General features: G+C 33.5%; 1 protein-coding gene across 1 annotated transcript in view; it reads left to right on the top strand.

Annotated features, from left to right (window-relative positions):
• The window catches only part of PRKACB (protein kinase cAMP-activated catalytic subunit beta), a 147863-nt gene that overhangs the window by 60875 nt on the left and 68155 nt on the right, over positions 1-18833 (top strand). The window lies entirely within an intron of this gene.

Consider the following 18833-nt stretch of genomic DNA (forward strand, 5'->3'; position numbering starts at 1 on the left):
GCGCCGGATTCTATCCCGGTTGCCCCTCTTCCAGGCCAGCTCTCTGCTATGGGCCGGGAGTGCAGTGGAGGATGGCCCAAGTGCTTGGGCCCTGCACCCCATGGGAGACCAGGAGAAGCACCTGGCTCCTGGCTTTGGATCAGCGTGATGCGCCAGCCGCAGCGCGCCGGCTACGGCGGCCACTGGAGGGTGAACCAACAGCAAAGGAAGACCTTTCTCTCTGTCTCCCTCATTATCCACTCTGCCTGTCAAAAAAAAATACACATAAATATAAATAATCAGTTTATTAAATATAACATATATTTAAAAAGTAAAGGGGTAGAGAAAAATATATCATGGTATCACTACCCAAAAGGAAGCTGCAATACCTGTATTAATTTCAGAAAAAAGCATTAATTATTTAGCAGTCACTTCAAGACATAATCCTAAACATGTGCCCGTAACAATTGAGAGTCAAAATGCATGAAACCAAAGCTGAAAGGATTAGGCAAATCCACTATTACAGTTGGATACTTCTACACTACTTTTTAAATAATGGTCAATCAAGCAGGCAGAGAATCAGTGTGTAGTTGACCTAAACAGTGCTATCAGACAACCTAAGCTAATTGACATTTATAGAATATTCCATTAAACCATTGCAGAATATACTTTTCTCCAGTTTAAATGGACCATTCACCAAGATAGAGCACATTCTGGGCCATACAATATACTTAAAAATTTTTAAAAATAGAAGCCAGGTAAAGTATGTTCTAAGACCAAGAAGGAATTAAACTAGACAAAATATTTAAAAGTTGGACAATCCCTATATATTTGGAAATCAAAGAGCATCCTTTTGAGTAACACATAGGTCAAATAAGAGGTCTCAAGAGAAATTTTAGAATATTTTAAGCAAAATGACAAAGTGCTATTTATCAGAATTTTGGGGACTTTGCAAAAGCAGTGCTTAAAGGGAAATGGATAGGGGGCTGGTGCCGTGGCTCACTTGGTTAATCCTCCGCCTGTGGTGGCGGCATCCCATATGGGCGCCAGGTTTTAGGCCTGGTTGCTCCTCTTCCAGTTCAGCTCTCTGCTATGGCCCGGGAGGGCACTGGAGGATGGCCCAAGTCCTTGGGCCCCTACACCCGCATGGGAGACCAGAAGGAAGCACCTGGCTCCTGGCTTCGGATCAGCGTAGCTCTGGCCATAGCGGCCATTTGGGGGGTGAACCAATGGAAAGAAGACCTTTCTCTCTCTCCCTCTCTCTCATTGTCTATCTGTCAAGTAAATTTAAAAAAAAGGGAAATGGATAGTCTTAGATACATGTATTAGAAAAGAAGAAAGAATGAAAATCAGTAGCATAAAGTTCCACCTTGGGAAACTAGATAGATAAGAGCAATTTAAACTCAGTATAAGTGAAAGGAAAGAAATTACAAAAGTTTGAGCCAAAACCAATGAAACTGAAAGCAGTAAGAAAACTAAAAAAAAAAAAAAAAAGCTTATTATTTGAAAATATCAATACTATGATAAAATTCTGGCAAGGCTATAGGAAAAGATAGAAGACATAAATTATCAATATAAGAAATGAAAGATGAATCTTCATACAGGTCCTAGGGCATTAAAAGAATAATAAGTGAATATTGTGAAAAATTCTTTTCCCACAAATTTGATAAATGAAATGGACCAATTCCTTTAAAGACAAAGTATCCAAACTCACATGAGGAGAAATGTATTTGAATAGGTCAAGAAAATTAAAAATTGAATCAATAATTTCCACATTATTAGTAACTTCCCCCAAAATTATCAGAACCAGTGGATTCATTGGTGAATTTTACAAACAGAATTCAACTCCAAGATAAACAGCTCAGTTAAAAAGTTAATGAAAAGAAATAAGCTTATAAAAAATACCATATCATTAGGGTATTGCAAATTAATAATGAGAGCACTGTACACCTATTAGAATGGCTGAAAATGCACATTCATATAAACACATACACACAACTTTTGAACCAAATAAATTATTTTTCATTGTTGGTAATAACTATACTGTTTATGATTTGGTAGACAGTTTGGCAGTTCCTTGCAAAACTAAAAATAGTATGACCAGACAATCCAGAAATCACTCCTAAGCACTTACTCAACTATCTTCACACAAAAATCTGCACAGGAATGTTTATAATAGTTTTATCCCAAATTACCCCAAACTAGATATGACCAAGATGTCCTTCAGTAGGTGAATGGTTAAAAAACTGTTATATCCATACATTGGAATATTGTTCAATTTAAAAATAAGTTATGAAGTCACAAAAAGGCATGTATAAATGTTGAATGTATATTCTTATTGTTAAGTGATGGGATACCATTTGGAAATACTCCTCCTCCTCTCTCTCTGTAACTCTAACTTTAAAATAAATAAGTAAATCTTTTTAAAAAAAATCATTTAGGTTGATGTAGGATGCAGATTGTGACACAACAGTATGCCTGTATTAAAAATATATGAAACAACCTCATTGAAAGAGGTGTGGCAAGAGGTGCTGACCTAAGTAAATGGAAATAATTGGAGTCTGTTAAGAATAGAGGCAAAATAAGTTATATATAAAAGAAGCATACCCTAGTTGATAAGTTGTTTACCACAGAGATAAAATTATTAACTTATAGCTTATCAATTTTAATCTTGCTACATATGTACATGAAAATTGAACAAGTGAATTAATGGTGTATCATGGGAGTCAGCTTTCTCACTACTGGTGTGGGAGCTTACAGAAAACCAGGGAGGAAGCTAGAAGGAATAGTGTAGTAATGGTTTAGAGACATAAAGATGAATTCATGTTAACCATATGACACTGATGGTTACACACAGAAATACAGCAAAATGGATAATATAGGATTGGATTATATCCCAAAGTATAAATTAAAATAAACACATATGAATCCATTCTGATGAATATAAGTAATTGAATAAATAAGTAAATGGGGGAGAAGAGATATATTCCACATCTGCACTCATGGAGGTGGAGTATAACACCTCAGTCCTTAAAAATGTGATATGAATGGTAACTTTCTTTCAAATAGTAACAGCATAGAAGGGAGAGGGTAGTAATTCTACAATGGAGACACCTGACAGACACTACCTCAATGAGGTGATCAAAGGTAGCATCCACAATAGTTTGTCATGTTGATAGCATAAACTCTTTACCTCTGTGATCTTCGTGTTAATGACCATCTCAGACTAATCATGAAAGAAAAAACTCTACACAAATTCCAACTGAGTGATGTTTTACATTACTTTGATATTGTACATAAGAAAGATCATCAAAAACAAGAATAGTTTCAGAAATTGTCATACCCGGGACAAACACTGTGGCATAGAAGGTTAAGCCTCCTCCTGCAGTACCAGCATCCGATACAAATGCCAGATCAAGTTCTGGCTGCTCCACTTCTGGTCCAGCTCCCTGCTAATGCGCCTGGGAAAGCAATGGAAGATGGCCTAAGTACTTGGGCTCCTGCACCCACGTGGGAGACCTGGAAGAAGCTCCTGGCTCCTGGTTTCCCATCAGCCCAGCTTTGGCTTTTGCAGCCATTGGGGAGTAAACCAGCAGATGGAAGATCTCTCTCTGTTTCTCCCCACTTTCTTTCCCTTCCCCCACAACTCTGCCTTTCAAATAAGTAAATAGCTAAATCTTTAAAAAAAAAGCAAAGGAAAGTGGGAGTGGGTAGGGGAGGCTATGCCATACAAGCACTATCAAATGAAAACTATAGTGGTTGTATTAGGACCAAACAAAATAGACTTCAGAGCAAAATACAACAAGGATTAATGAAAACATTTATAATGATGAAATTGTCAATTCAGTAATAATACATGACAATTCTAAATGTGTATGCACCTAATAATAGAACCTTAAAATGCAGGAAGCAAAAATTGATACATTTGAAAAGTAAGAAAATAATTAATCTTCAAAATTAGAGGCTTCTGTAACCATCTTTCAGTAATCAATAGGATAATTGATTAGAAAATCTAGGATACCTTAACAACACCACCAAAAAATTTGTCTAACAATTATAGGTATGTTTATTCTTCATAACAATGGAAAACACTCTTTACACATGCACTTGAACGTTCACCACAAAAAAATTGCATTCTGGGTCCTAAGACAAACCTTATCAAACTTATAAGATTTAAAAATCATACAAAATATGTTTTCCTACCGTAAAGTCTAGAAATCAGTAACAGAAAGACACTAGGAAAAAATCCTCAAATGCTAGAAATTTAAACAACATACTTCTAAATAATATATGCTCAAAGACAAATTCATTGTGAAAATTGGAAAATATTTTTAACTGAATGACAGTGAAAATATAATACACCAAAATTTATCAGATGCACTAAACTGTTCAGATGGGCATGCATTAGACTGAGTTCATATATTAGAAAAAAAGAAAAGTCTTAATATAATGCTCTAAGCTTCCACATTATGAAATTATAAGAAAACACAAAATGACATCAAAGAAAATAAAGTGAAGGAAGTAAACATAAAAACTTAAAAATGATTGCAAAAATCAATGAAAACAAAATATGTCTCTTTGAAAACATCAATAAAATTTACAGTTCTCTAGCCAGGCCAAGAAAAAAACAAAGATGATATCAGGAATGGAAGGGGACACTTACCTCAAATGCCACAGACATTAAAAGAATAATAAGGGAATATTACAAACAACTCTATTTATATAAATTTGTCAACTTAGTAGAAACACACCTTTCTTGAAAGACATCACCAGTACTCATTCTAGATGAACTAGATATCTCAATAGTACTAAATCTATTGAGGATATTGTATTAGTATTTGTAATCTTCAGAAAAAGAGAACTCTAATTACCAATAGTTTTACTGGCAAACTCCATTTGGGATAGAAATACCAGTTCTCACAATAATTCTAGGATATGGAAGACAAAATACTTCCCAGTTTACATTATGCATTAACCTTAACCAGCTACTAAAATTATGCAAAGGTATTATATGAAACTACATGAGGCAAGCATTTGGTGTTGTGGTTAAGATGTTACTTAGGACACCTGCATCCCATATCAGAGTGCCTCAGTTTGAATCCTGGCTCTGCTCCCAGTTCTTGCTGTTAAATATGCTCTAAGGCTACAATTGATGGCTTAACTTATTGGGTCCCTGCAATCCATGTGGAAGACCTAGACTGAGTTCTTTATTCCTGGCTTCAATCTGGCCCAGCCCTAGTTGTTGCAGGCATTTGGGAAGTGAGCCAGCAGATGTGAAAATTCTCTCTCTACATTTCAAACAGAATGAAAAGAAAACTACAAAAAAAAATTTCTTGTGAACACACACAAAAATCCTCAAAATATTAGTAAGTTGAATCCAGCAACATATAAAAAAGATAGTATTCTAGAACTGAAAGATACTTCTTTTGAAAATTCAAAACCATTGCAATATTTAAAAATTAGACAATTTAATTCACCATAATTGCAGACCAAAGAAGTGAAACCACGTGACAATATTGCAAGATGATGAAAAAGCACTAGATAAAATCAATATCTAAGGTAAAAACTTCCAGATAACTAAAACAGAAAAAAACTTCATTATCTTGATAAGGAGTATCTACAGAAGAAATGTCTATAGCTAGCACGTTTAATTAAGAAAAACTGAATCCTTTCTTCCTAAGACTTGAAATAAGGCCAAGATGCCCATTCTAATCACTATTGTTCAGAATTATACTGGAAGTATTAGCCAATGCAAAATGACAAGAATAATGAAATGCCTTAAAATTTGGGAAGAAGGGGCTGGCACTGTGACGCAGCGGGTTAAGGCCCTGCCTGAAGCACCAGCATCCCATATGGGCACCGACTAGAGACCCGGCTGCTCCACTTCCCATCTAGCTCTCTGCTATGGCCTGGGAAGGCAGTACAAGATGGCCCAAGTCCTTGGGCCCCTGCACCCGCATGGAAGACCTGGAAGAAGTTCCAGGCTCCTGGCTTTAGATCGGCACAGCTCTGGCTGTTGCTGCCAATTGGGGAGTGACCCATCAGATGGAAGACCTCTCTCTCTCTCTCTCTCTCTCTCTCTCTGTCTCTCTCTCTCTGTATAACTCTGACTTTTAAATAAATAAATAAATTTTTAAAAAATTAGGGAAGAAGGAAGGAATAAAGGGAGGGAGGGAGACAAACTATTCAAAGATGACATTATTCTCTACATATAAAATCTCAAGACATCCTATTTTCCTAAAATTTGTGTGTTTAGCAAAGTTGATTTATATAACTCAACATTCAAAACTAATTTATATCACTAAACACTTTTAAAGTATCATTTATGATAACTCCAATTAAAATATAATTTGTGTAAATCTAACAATATATGCAAGAGCTACATGTTGAAACTATTTATAGAATTCAGAAACCCAAGTAAATAAAGAGATACTGCAGAATCATTCATTGAAAGATTCAGTATTGGAGTTAGAAGATGGAGGTGACTTTGTACCAGACACTTAATAAGTTTATTTTCACATCTTAAAATAAGAATAATACCTGTGCTGCTTAACTTCATTTGTAAGGATCTCATAAGCCTTATAATAACTTCACAAATGCTGATTATTTTATATGTTGTAAAGTTCTTGGCAAATATGTCTTTGCTATTATTACATGTATGAAATAAACAATCATTTTGCGATCATCTGTGTCAGTCAAAGCAGCTTCAACTCTAAAAATTGCTATTATTTCCATTCAAATTGTTATAAATGCAGAATGAGAAATAAGGATTTTATATCCTCATGAAATTGAGTATTGCTGTAGTTTTAGAAACTTAAATTTTTGTTTACAAAATGTACTTTTATGGCAAACTGTGAGTACATGACTAGATACTACAGTACAAATTAAAATTCTGAAAATTGGGGGTAAGCATTTCACCTAGTTATTAAGACACCAGTTAAAATGTCTGCATTTCACATGAGAGTACATAGCTTCAGTGCCTGGCTCAAACTCCTGATCTAGTTCCCTGCCAATGCTGACCCTGGGAGACGATGGTGATGGTTTTGATGGCTCAAGTAATTGGATTCTCCTACCCACATGGGAGACTTGAGCTGAATTCCTGGCTGTTGGCCTTGGCTGCAGGGTGGCCCAGATCTGGCTGTTGCCATATTTTGGTGAGGGAGCAAGTGTGTGGGAGCACTCTCACTCACTCTATCTCCCTCTGAAATAAAAATGAAATACTTTAAAAATTAAAATTCTGAAATACTCTCAAGAAGAATAATAAGCAATATACTTCTTAAGGTTAATTCAAACTATGAAGGAATTCAGTTTCTGTTAAAACTGTAGTTGTTTCTTTCTGGCAGTAGATGCCAGTAGAGTTCTTTTTCAATAAAAATCAAATTGAGCATTTCCATAGCAACAGCTTCCTGGTCACATAACCATTTATGGAAACATTTCTCTAAGGACTGAATATTATACTTTCTGTAAGGACTTTATAACCAAAGGAAGCAATTTTATTGGAAAAAATGTACAAACTTCAAAGGTAGTGTTTCAAGATTCTCAGCCAATGAAGTGTTTTTATTTATTTATTTTGCTACAGTAATTATGTTTTAAAATTTATGCATTGTTTTGAAAAAAATCCTAGTGTTCTAACTAGGAATCAGGAATTTCCATACTTAGCTCAAGCAGCATTGAACATAAATAAGTCTGACCAGCCATGTGTTTAAAATGAATATGGTCAGGCTGAAGTGTTAGGATTAATTTATATATTTGGCAAGAGAATACCATGAGTGTAGTATTTTGGGGAGGCTAATGTGTCAGAGAGGAATGAAGAGGGTGATGAAAGGCAAGGAAGTAAGATGTTATTTTAGGAACCCTATTTGCACTAAATGAAAATAGATCTCAAAGAATGAGTAAAATTTCATAACACTATATGTAAAAAGGAGAAGCTCAGTGATATTGCTTGTATTCTGTTCTCTGCACATAAGCAGTTTGGTGGTTGTTGGATTACTTACAAATATGTTCCTATCACAAATGAATTACTACATATTCATGTATTTTATAATCCTAGTTATACTTTTAAATTATTAAAAATGAACATTAACATTTACCAAGTATGTAATACAGGAATTGCATTTATGAATTCAAGTAACTCACTTTCTTTTCATAAACAGTAAATTTTAACATAAAATTGTAAGATTAGTAGAAACAGAGGAGAAAGCAATTTACTCTCTAGGAATAGGTAACATTTGTAGTGAGCCTTGAAAATGAAGATAATTTTCATTATAAGGGCAAGTCAAAGGAATTCAGGAATTTTACCCATTTCTTTGCATACACAGTAAGTCCTGGTCTGTGGTTGTGTTTTAAAGACTGTGGATGTCAGTGTCTATTTTGTGTAAGGCATTGCCAATTGCTGATAAATTGTCCTGTAATACAGGCAATATTTATATGTAAAGCTTCATATTTAAGAAGTGTAGTCTTATAGATAATGTTTCCTATTTGTTTAAATTAATATTAATTTTCTTGAAGAATACACTAATGAGATGATATATGGCAAAATTCAGTGTTTCATTTGTAAACTTGTATGTGTCTGTCTAGAAATTCTTCTAATTTGATTACATTATTATTCCTATTGTATTTATTGATTAGTTGGCAGGAAATCTAAAATAAGATTTTTGTTTTAGAACTTTTAAAGATCTTTATTTTCTCTTTTCCTTTTTTCTGTTATTTTGAGCTTTCAAAAAAATAGCACACAAATTTCTCATCCTTTAATTAATGTCAAAAGTCAGGTACTCTAAATCTTTATTAAATGTCAAAAATTACTTTTCTTCCTGCAAGTTAAAGATGGAAAGCTTTATTTACCTTTTATAAAAGGATATATTTCTGAGTGAGACCAGTAAATCAGAGGATCAAATAAGCAGTAGTCTTTCAAATTAACATTGTAAAATTAACTTGTCTTAGTCAACTAGAAGGAATTTTTTTTCTCTCTCTATTGAAATTTCTTGCTATGGCTGATATATGATTATAATTTGTAATTACCTTATATAACTTCAAATTTTCTACTTTGTACCTCTTTTCAAATTTTAGTGTTCTAAAAGTTACTCCTAGGAGTTAGAAACATGTTAGTAGATTTTAAGCTCAATAAGCAATACCAACATACTAAGTTTCTGTAGTTTCTATGTAAATTAAGGTTAAGTCAATAATTCATTTCTTTTTAAAATGCTTTTCAGATTTTTCTTAATTATAATATATGTGTTATAAATTTTTTGTAAGAATTTTGTCATATCCATTCTATACCAGATTTTTATCAAAAGTTATCCAATTATAAAGACTCATAAAATCTATATATTAGTGATTTCTTAGAAAAACTAGTCTGCCATTTTAACATGTTATATTTGGAAGGTTTAGGCTTCAGTTTTTTTCAGAGTTATACTAATGTTTCTTTTTAAAAATTTTTCAGTCTACTCTATATTTAATTCTCCTCCAAACCTTAATTAATATTAAAACACTCAAACATAGAGCCTTTAGCAAATAATGCAATTTTTAAAAATCCCCATCTCTAGTTGAGATGAAAAGGTTTTGCTAAGAAAAGCTCAGTAATGTGCTGTTTTATATTAACAGGAAACAGAACAGCAGTAGTGGTTTGAATACCCTGCAAACAGGAAGTTTGACACATGCATAGCTCTTAGCTTCTGTGTAAGAAGTTGTTGAACTCCTTCTGGAAGTATTTTCAGTTAATTTAAGAAAAGTGTAAATGTACATGAATGGCAGCTTATAGAGAACTACCGTGTAACCAGTATACAGGTACAACTACTGCTCTTCAGAAATTGGAAGGATTTGCTAGCCGTTTATTTCATAGACACTCTAAAGGTACTGCACATGATCAGAAAACAGCCCTGGAAAATGACAGCCTTCATTTCTCTGAACATACTGCCTTATGGGACAGATCAAGTAAGTTTTTTGTCTTCTAAATGATACATTATAACTAGCAGCTAAAATACTAATTGGAGTTTTAGAATCAAACATAAAGAAATGGTTTTGTTTGTCTTTTATAATTTGCACAAGAGCATTTTGCAAGATGAAGTTGAAAGCATTTCACTAAAACTTGATTGTAAGTTGAGCAGAATCATTGTTCATTGTTTCATTTTATGTATGGTTATTTAAGTTGAATATCAGTTAGAAAATCTTCTATAGAATCATCACATACTTTCTAGTGTATGTTATTGTTTTTGGTTTTTTATTGTATTTTAAAATTAAAAACCTAGAGTTTAGATACAATGACTTGTTTACTTTTTCAAATTGCTTATATTTATAAGATTTAAACTTTGAAAGAGGCAAGAAGTCTCATGAATTGCAGTTAAATTTCTATTGTGGTTCCTGTCTTATTTTTAAATGTATGTGTGAAAGTCATTTCAGTTTTTAGTAGGATTTTCTAGAGTAAAAGCAAAGTATGACTGTTATATGTAAAAACCTTGTATTTATAACCATGGATATCTAAGCTTTCATAATTGTATTTTATGTTACTTGTAAATATGGCTAGAAAGGGAAACATTGTTTATGTATGCATTACTTTCTTTCTAGACATATTAAAATATTTGGAATAATTTCTTTGTTAAAATGCTGAGATGGGATCATTTTTGGTGACGTACATTTTAAAAGATAAGTTTCGCATATAAACAAGAGCAGTTTTTCCATGCCACATCTCACCTTGGACCCTCCCCAAAGTATTTTTGTCACTGTGATTAAAGGGACAGTAGAATTACCCTTGGCACTGTTGCCATTTGTGGTGTTGGATCACCAAATAGCAGTAAGGCTTGCCACTTCTGTTCATATACTCCAACACAGTTAAGGAAGAAAACTTAGCTGTAAAAATACCAAAGCAAGAACAGTCTACAAAATTTGCTCCTTGGTTTAAACAGCACATTGACTATTCTACAGAAACGTATATGAATTATTTTTCACTACATCATGATTTGTTTTTACGTTCTTCAAGCTAAATTTAAGGGAGAAGATAAAAAGGAACATACTTGGCATAATTTTTTTAACTCAAAAGGTTTTGATTTTTTATAGTTAGTCTTTATAGCAAATTGACAGATAAGGAATCAATCACATTTATTTTCAAGTTAATGAATTATTGAAGGTTGAAATTTTAGTAATACATTACTAAAATTTTGTGAGTATTTTGAAAGCTTGTTGTTTATTCCACATGATTTGTTCTGTAAAGTTGCAGTTTCCCAAGCCTTCATTTCTATGCATTTCAAAGGTCTTTTAATTGAAAGTTAAATAAGGAATGAGAATTAGATTCCCCAATACCTGTTACTCATGCTTGTATTGTGGTGTTTAGTAAATCTATTGCAAATGAATGAATGTCACAAGGGATACCTGGATTGAGTTTCTGGCACCTAGCCTAGTCCTGGCTATGTAGACATTTGGAGAGTGAACCAGCAAATCAGACGTAATCATTCAGCAGATCATTCTTCAAACTACGTCTGTCTGTCTGTCTTTCAGTCTCTCTGTCTCTTGAATAAAAAATGTTTTTATAAAAAAATAATGTTATGTTTAAGCTAGACTCTCACCATTTTTTAAATGTATAGGAACTTTGATGTATTCTGAAATGCATTTTAAAAATCTCCCAATGGAAAATAATATTATGAACCATGATTTTTTTTTTTCAAGAAAAACAGACTGAAAAGATGTTGACAGATTCTTTATTTTGAAATCAACAAGTAAGGCAATTAGAGTCATTGTACCAAATAAGATTAGGAACAGTGTAACCCTGTGAATAAAAAACAATGTACATGAAATACTTAAAAGGTAACTGAATGTTCCTTAATTTTCCTCTGTCCATTTCTTCTTTTCCTGTCTCCAAAATGTAGCTGACACAACTTTATATGTAAGGATGAGAATAATAAGCATGGAGCTCTAGATTTTTATTATGGAATGTGCTAATGTAGTGGAGAGAACACTGATAGAATACAAATAGAAGAATCTTACTGTTTCAAACTTCCAAGGTTTATTTTTGTGGCTAAAACAGAAATTTTCCTTTTTTGTTGTTGTTGTTGACTATATGAAGTATTCATACAAACTACATTCTTCAAACTACGTAAAGCAGATTGCTTGCATAACTTGTTTGACAAGAAATATGAATATAAACACTCTGAGTATGCTTGCCTCAAAAGTGGTATTTAAAGAGATCAACCAAACATAAAAACTGCATGTAGTTTTCTAAAAATTAGGTTAGGCAGATAAGAAATGTAACAGGCTTTAATCCAAGTTTCTTTCTTCTCCAATGACATTATTTGTAGGAAGAAATATAGAACAAAGGCCACATAGTGGTTTCCAGGTGTTTCTTCTTTTACTATTAAATTAAGTAACAGGAATTCCTGTTTGATAACCTAAATATGTAACAGCTAATTCCATGCACATATAAGTACATCAAGTGCAAAGGAAAAGTATGGGACAATTCTGTATTATTGTTGTGCTTCGGAATGAATGAGAATATTGATTTTCATTTCATTTCATTGAGTTCTCTTTCTAGCAAATTTATTATCGTTAGCTTTTAAATGTTTGAGGTCTGTTGAATTATACAGTGCTAAAGTTGATTGAAGTTTTGCATGGTTTGAATCTTTGACTTTATTCGTGTAATGAATGTTTAACAGCAACATTTTAAAGTGAATACATCAATACTATCAAACACTTTACATGTCCTGTTTTCCCTTGAACTGATGGATGGTTTCTCCAGTAGATACAAATCTATATTCAGGAATCTTAGGTTTAAATACTATATTGACTAATGATCAATTTTTAAAATGGATTTCCTCACGAAGAATTAGATAGCTAAACTGATTTTAATAGAACACTTTTTTGGTCTTACCTTTCCAAAGTGTCTTTCAGATGGTTTGCTTCCTGTTTGTTAGACCAGTGAATCTGCATGGTTTTAACCACTAAGCTAGCAGACTTTTATCTTTTTGTTTTACTTTTCCCATTTGCCATCATTCAATATTTTCTTTTGTGTTTGTTTATTTTTATTTATTTGAGAGGCAGAGAGAGAGAAGGAGAGAGAAATCTTCCATCTGCTTACAACAGCTAGGCCTGGGCCAGGGCAAAGCTAAGAAGCTGGAACTGCATCTTGGTCTCCCATGTGGGTAACAGGGACCCAAGTACATAAACCATCATTTGCTGCCTCTCAGAATGCATTAGTAGGAAGCTGGATCTTAAGCAGAGTACCCAGGATTCAAACTGGCACCCTGACATAGGATGCAGGTGTCCCAAGTGGCAGACTAACCTGTTGCAACAATTGACTTCTCCTTGCTTTTAAAAAAGAGTGATTTTATTTTATTTACTTTATTTTTATTTTTATTTATTTTAAAGGTAAAGAGAGATAGGGTTAGGCAGACAAAGAGATCTGTCAACCACTGGTTCACTCACCAAATAACCACAGCAACCAGGGCTGGGCCAGACCAAAACTGGGAACCGGGTACTCAATCTAGATCTCCAAAGTGGGTGGCAGGGACCCAAATACTTGAAGCATCACTTGTGCCTCCCATGGTGTGCATTACAGGAAGCTGGATTAGAAGCAGAGCTGGGACTTGAACCCAGGGACTCTGATATAAGATGCAGGTGTCTCAAGAAGTAGCTTACACCTGCCCCTATAAGCTTCTTGATAGCTTATTTGGATAAATATTTTTATTCATTTGGATAAATATTTTTAAGTAATTACTATATAATAATCTGTAAAAAAGGTTCTGGAAAAATAAGATGTAGTTCTTGACCTTAAAGGTATAGTGAAGTAGTCGCATAAAAATGTATAAATAGGTTACCGTGGGAGGTTGGTTTAAGAAAAAATTATTGCTAAAGAGAAAATGGGGCTTTCAAGAATACTGGGGAATTAATAGAATTTTGAGGTTCAGAGAAGGAGAAAATGGTTTCCTTTTAAGAAAATAACATATACAAATACAAAGATACTTTAAAAAGTTCATGGAAAATGGGATTACAAAATAAATTTATTTTGGTGCAAAAAGTTTTAAATCTGCAAATTAGAAATCTTTAAAAATGTTAATGGAAAATGCATATTATGAAAAAAAGTATGTGTGGATTTCAAAATTTTTTGCATTAAAATGAACTTATCTTTCAATTTATTTTTCCATGAACTTTTTGAAGTTTCTGTATGTGAAAACATGAGCATTTAGAATTTACTTTTAAGATTTAGTAAGATACTCTCTGGAAATGGAGTTTGTGGTCCTGATCTCTGAAAGTTTTCTGTTAGATATTCAGAATTTTGGTGTACATTTTAATAGACAGTAGGGAACCTGTGAAGTTTTTAAAAGTAGAAAGTTATGTAATATAACCTTTATTGAAAATGCCTAGAAAATTTTAACTAGCACAAATACAGGATAAGTGAGTGTGCTTATTCTGCTACAAAGAAATGTGTATAGCTATTATACATTTTCTGTTTGTGCTGGGTACTTAATTAGATCTTAGACTTTTGACACTATGGTGAACATGGCAGGAATGAATGGAAAATGGATTCCCTTTATACCAGTGCTTATTCTAGGTATTTATTCTATCTGACAGTACTTTTTCCTGCTTCAACCAGTGGTGAGATTTTCCTCTAACTTTAAGGCTCCTCTCAGATATTTTCTATGTACCCCAAATCACCATGTCATGCTATTTGTCTGTTCTTCATTCTTATTAAATTCATCATCTTATATTCTCATATCATCTTGTACTTAACTTTATTGTGGTTCCTATTAGAGTATTAAATTACATTATTGTTAGTCCTTATATTATCTATCTCCTTTATTTGATTTGGAACTCCTTGAAGGCATAGAACACACTTAAAGAACTGTTTGACCTTTTGTGTTAAATTAATTGCATCCAGGGTGTATATGTATATCCTTTCGAAGTTAAATTTGTTTCACTATTCAGGAAAGAACATCTACCATATTACAATATTTAAATTTCCTAATAAAAATTTCTGGTGCATCAAGCATACTTTATTTTCTCCCTTACTTTTAGTGATTTTCAAAAATTTTTTCCACTTTTTCATAGGGTACAACAATGCCTTATTATAATTTTTTCATAAGTTATAACAATTGCCTATATGGAAAGTAACTACATACTTATTACCTACCCTGAAGGTGATCTTTTTCTTAAATTTTATATTTTATAATTTATTATTAAAACAATATATTGACATTAAATGAAATTTAGAAATATAGTGACCCATTATACTTCTCTGTTGCAATTGATATTGCCATGGTAAGAACATAAATGTGAAGACAGAAAATGTGTATTTAATAATTAACTCAATCCTTTATAAACTTAAGTCTGGAGAGTTATTTCTACCCCCTTCCAGCTTTATTAAAGTTGTAACATGATATTTTGACATGTATACATTGTAGAAGGATTAAATCAACCTAATTAACATATCCATCACCTTACATATTTATCTTTTTTGTGGTGAAAACCTCTTAAGATTTACTCTCTTAGCTGTGTTTCAGTATCAGTACATTGTTATTAACTATAATCACAATGCTAAATGCATAGACCTTCAGAATTTATTCATCCTAACTAATAAGTGTGTAAGCTGTATCTAACATCTTCTAACCCACGCTGGTCTACAGCATAATAATTCTATTATCTGCCTCTACAAGTTTGACACTTTTGGATTCCATGAGTGAGACCATGCAAGGTTTGCCTTTCTCTGTGTGACTTATTTCACTTACTATAATGACCTTCAGGTTGGCATGTTGTCCCAGATAAAAGGATTTTGTGCCTTCTTAAAGCTGAATAGTATCCTGATGTGTGTGTGTATGTGTGTGTGTCTTTGAAGTTCATGAAAAATGCATTTTATGAAGGAACTATACATTAATTTTAAAATTTTTACACCAAATTAATTTCATTTCCTCAGGCTTTTTGAAGTACCCTTGTATGTATGTGTGTTTGTGTGTGTGCATAAGCATTTCCTTTACCTGTTCATCCACCCGTGTACGACTAGCTTGATTCCATGTATTGGCTATTATGAATAATGCTACAATTTATATGGGAGTACATGTATCAACATAATGATTTCAATTCCTTTGGATGTATACCCAGAAGTAGGGTTGCTGAAAGGAATAAATATTTTTACTTTTTAAAAACTCATTTGGACAGGACACCGAATTGTTACTTGCATGGCCCTGAATTTTATTTATTGTTTCTAAATGATTATTTTTTAAAGATTTTATTTATTATTTGTTTGAGAGGTAGAGTTACAGACAGTGAGAGGGAGAGACAGAGAGAAAGGTCTTCCCTCCGTTGGTTCACTCCCCAGATGGTCGCAACAGCCAGAGCTGCGCCAATCTGAAGCCAGGAGCCAGGTGCCTCCTCCTGGTCTCCCACGTGGGTGCAGGGGCCCAAGTTTCTGGGCCATCTTCTACTGCTCTCCCAGGCCACAGCAGAGAGCTGGATTGGAAGAAGGGCAGCCGGGACTCGAATTGGCACCCATATGGGATGCTGGTGCTGCAGGCGGAGGATTAACCTAGTGCGCCATGGAGCAGGCCCCCTCTAAATGATTATTTATTTATTTGAGAGGCAGAAAAACAGAGAGGGAGAGACAAACAGGGAGAGAGTGAGCTACCATCTGCTAGTTTACTCTCTAAGAAACTGAATGGCCCCCAGCTGGGGCTTAGAACTGGAGCAAGGGACTCAATTTAGATCTTCCATGTAGGTGGCAGGAATTCAATCACTTGAGCTATCACTGCCATCTTCTAAGGTATGCATCTGCAGGAAGTTGAACTAACACAAGGAAGTCAGTGACCCAAACACTTGGGCCATCTTCTGCTGCTTTCTGAGGCACATTAGCAGGAGCTGGATAGGAAGTGGAGCAGCCAGGGCTCAATGTGATGCCTGCATCATAGAAGTTCAACCCACTGTGCCACAACACCCATCCAGGTTACTTGTTTCCTTGCTGTTGAGTTGTTTGAATCCTTATCAGATGTATAGTTTGCAAATATTTTCTCCCATTCACTATATTGTCTCTATACTCTGCTGATGATTTCCCTGGCTGTGAAGAAGCTTTTTACTTTGATGAAATCTCAAATATCCATTTTTGCTTTTGTTGCTTGTCCTTTGGATATCATATCCAAAAACTCATTGCTAAAGCCAATGTCAAGACGCTTTTCCCCTATACTTTCTTCTAGTAGTTTTCTAATTTTAGGCCTTATTTATAAATCTTCAATCCATTTTGCGTTGATTTTTGTATATGCTATGAGATAAGTGTGTTATTTCTTTCTTTTGCATGTATGTATTGAGTTTTCCCAACATCATTTATTGAAAAGGCTGTCATTTTCTCATTGTGTGTGATTGGCATTTTTGTTGATTTTGTGCATTTATTTCTGGGCTCTCTAGTCTATTTCATTAGTCTGTATGTCTGTTTTTCTTATAGTACCATGCTGTTTTGACTACTTCAGGTTTGTAGTATGCTTTTAAATCAGCTGCCATAATGCCTCCAGCTTTGTGCTTTTTGCTCAAGATTACTTTGATTCCATGTGACTTTTAGTATAGATTTTTTTTTATTTCTATGCACAGGTCAAATAAACTACATAAAAAATCAACATATTGAATATCCTAGGAGAAATATATAATATCTTAGAAACATGTAACTTACCAAGACTGAATCATAAAGAAATAGAAAATCTGAACAGACTAAAAAAATAACAAGTAAAGAGATTGGGTTAGAAATAAAAAAAGCTTTCAACAAAGAAAAGCTTAGGACTTAATGGATCCACTGGTAAATTCTAAACATTTAAGGAAAAACTAATGCCATTCCTTCTCAAAGTCTTCCAAAAAAAATGGAAGAGGAGACAGTGCTTATAAACTCATTTACTAGGCTAGGAGCACCCTGATACTAAGGCCAGACAAGGACACTGAAAGTAAAGAAAATTACAGCACAATATTCCTCAAGAATATAGATCCAAAAATCCTCAACAAAAAACTGGCAAACCAAACCCAGTAGTGTGGGATCATATGCCGTGGTCAAGTATGTTTTTTTTTTTTTTTTCCCCCTGGGATGTAAGGTTGGTTCAGCAGGCAAATCAGTAAATATGATATACAATAGAATGAATGTTAAAAGTTCTATGATTACCTCAATAGATAAAGAAAAAGCATTCAAAATTCGATGCCTTCTCATGATAAAAATCTTAGTAAATTTTATCTATATAAATAATGCACCTCAACATAATAAAGGCTATATATGACAAGCTTCTAACTAACTTTATACTCAGTAGAGAAAAGATAAAGGCTTTTCCAGTAACATCAGGAATAAGACAAGAATGCCCACTTTCCGTTTATCTATTCAATATAGTACTGGAAATTCTGGCCTGTAAAGTTAGGCAGGAAAAGTAAAAGGCATCCAAATCAGAAAGAAGAAGTAAAATTTTCCCCATTTGTAGTTGACATGAATATATATTCCTAAAAACTCCACCAGAAAAAAACTGTTGAAACTAATAAAAAATGGATTGAGTGAAGTTGCTGGAAGCAAAATTAACATAAAAATCAGTAAAACTGTTATATAGTGAGAACAAATTATGTGAAAAAAAGCAATAATCCCATTCACAATAGCATAAAAATATTTAGGAATAAATTTAACCAATGAGGTGAAATATTTGGAAATTGAAAACTACAAAACATTAATGAAAAGTTGGAAAAAGAACAAGTAAATGGAAAAAGAGATCCTATGTTCATGGATCACAAAGGCTAATTTTTGTTAAAATGTCCATATTATGAAAAAATAGATTCAATGCAGTCCTTATCAAAATTCAATTGACATTGGTCACATAAATAGAAAAAAGAATCCCCAAATTTGGAGGACACTATAAAAGACTACAAATAGG

The sequence above is a fragment of the Lepus europaeus genome, chromosome 5 (assembly GCF_033115175.1).
Source record: "Lepus europaeus isolate LE1 chromosome 5, mLepTim1.pri, whole genome shotgun sequence".
NCBI lineage: Eukaryota > Metazoa > Chordata > Mammalia > Lagomorpha > Leporidae > Lepus > Lepus europaeus.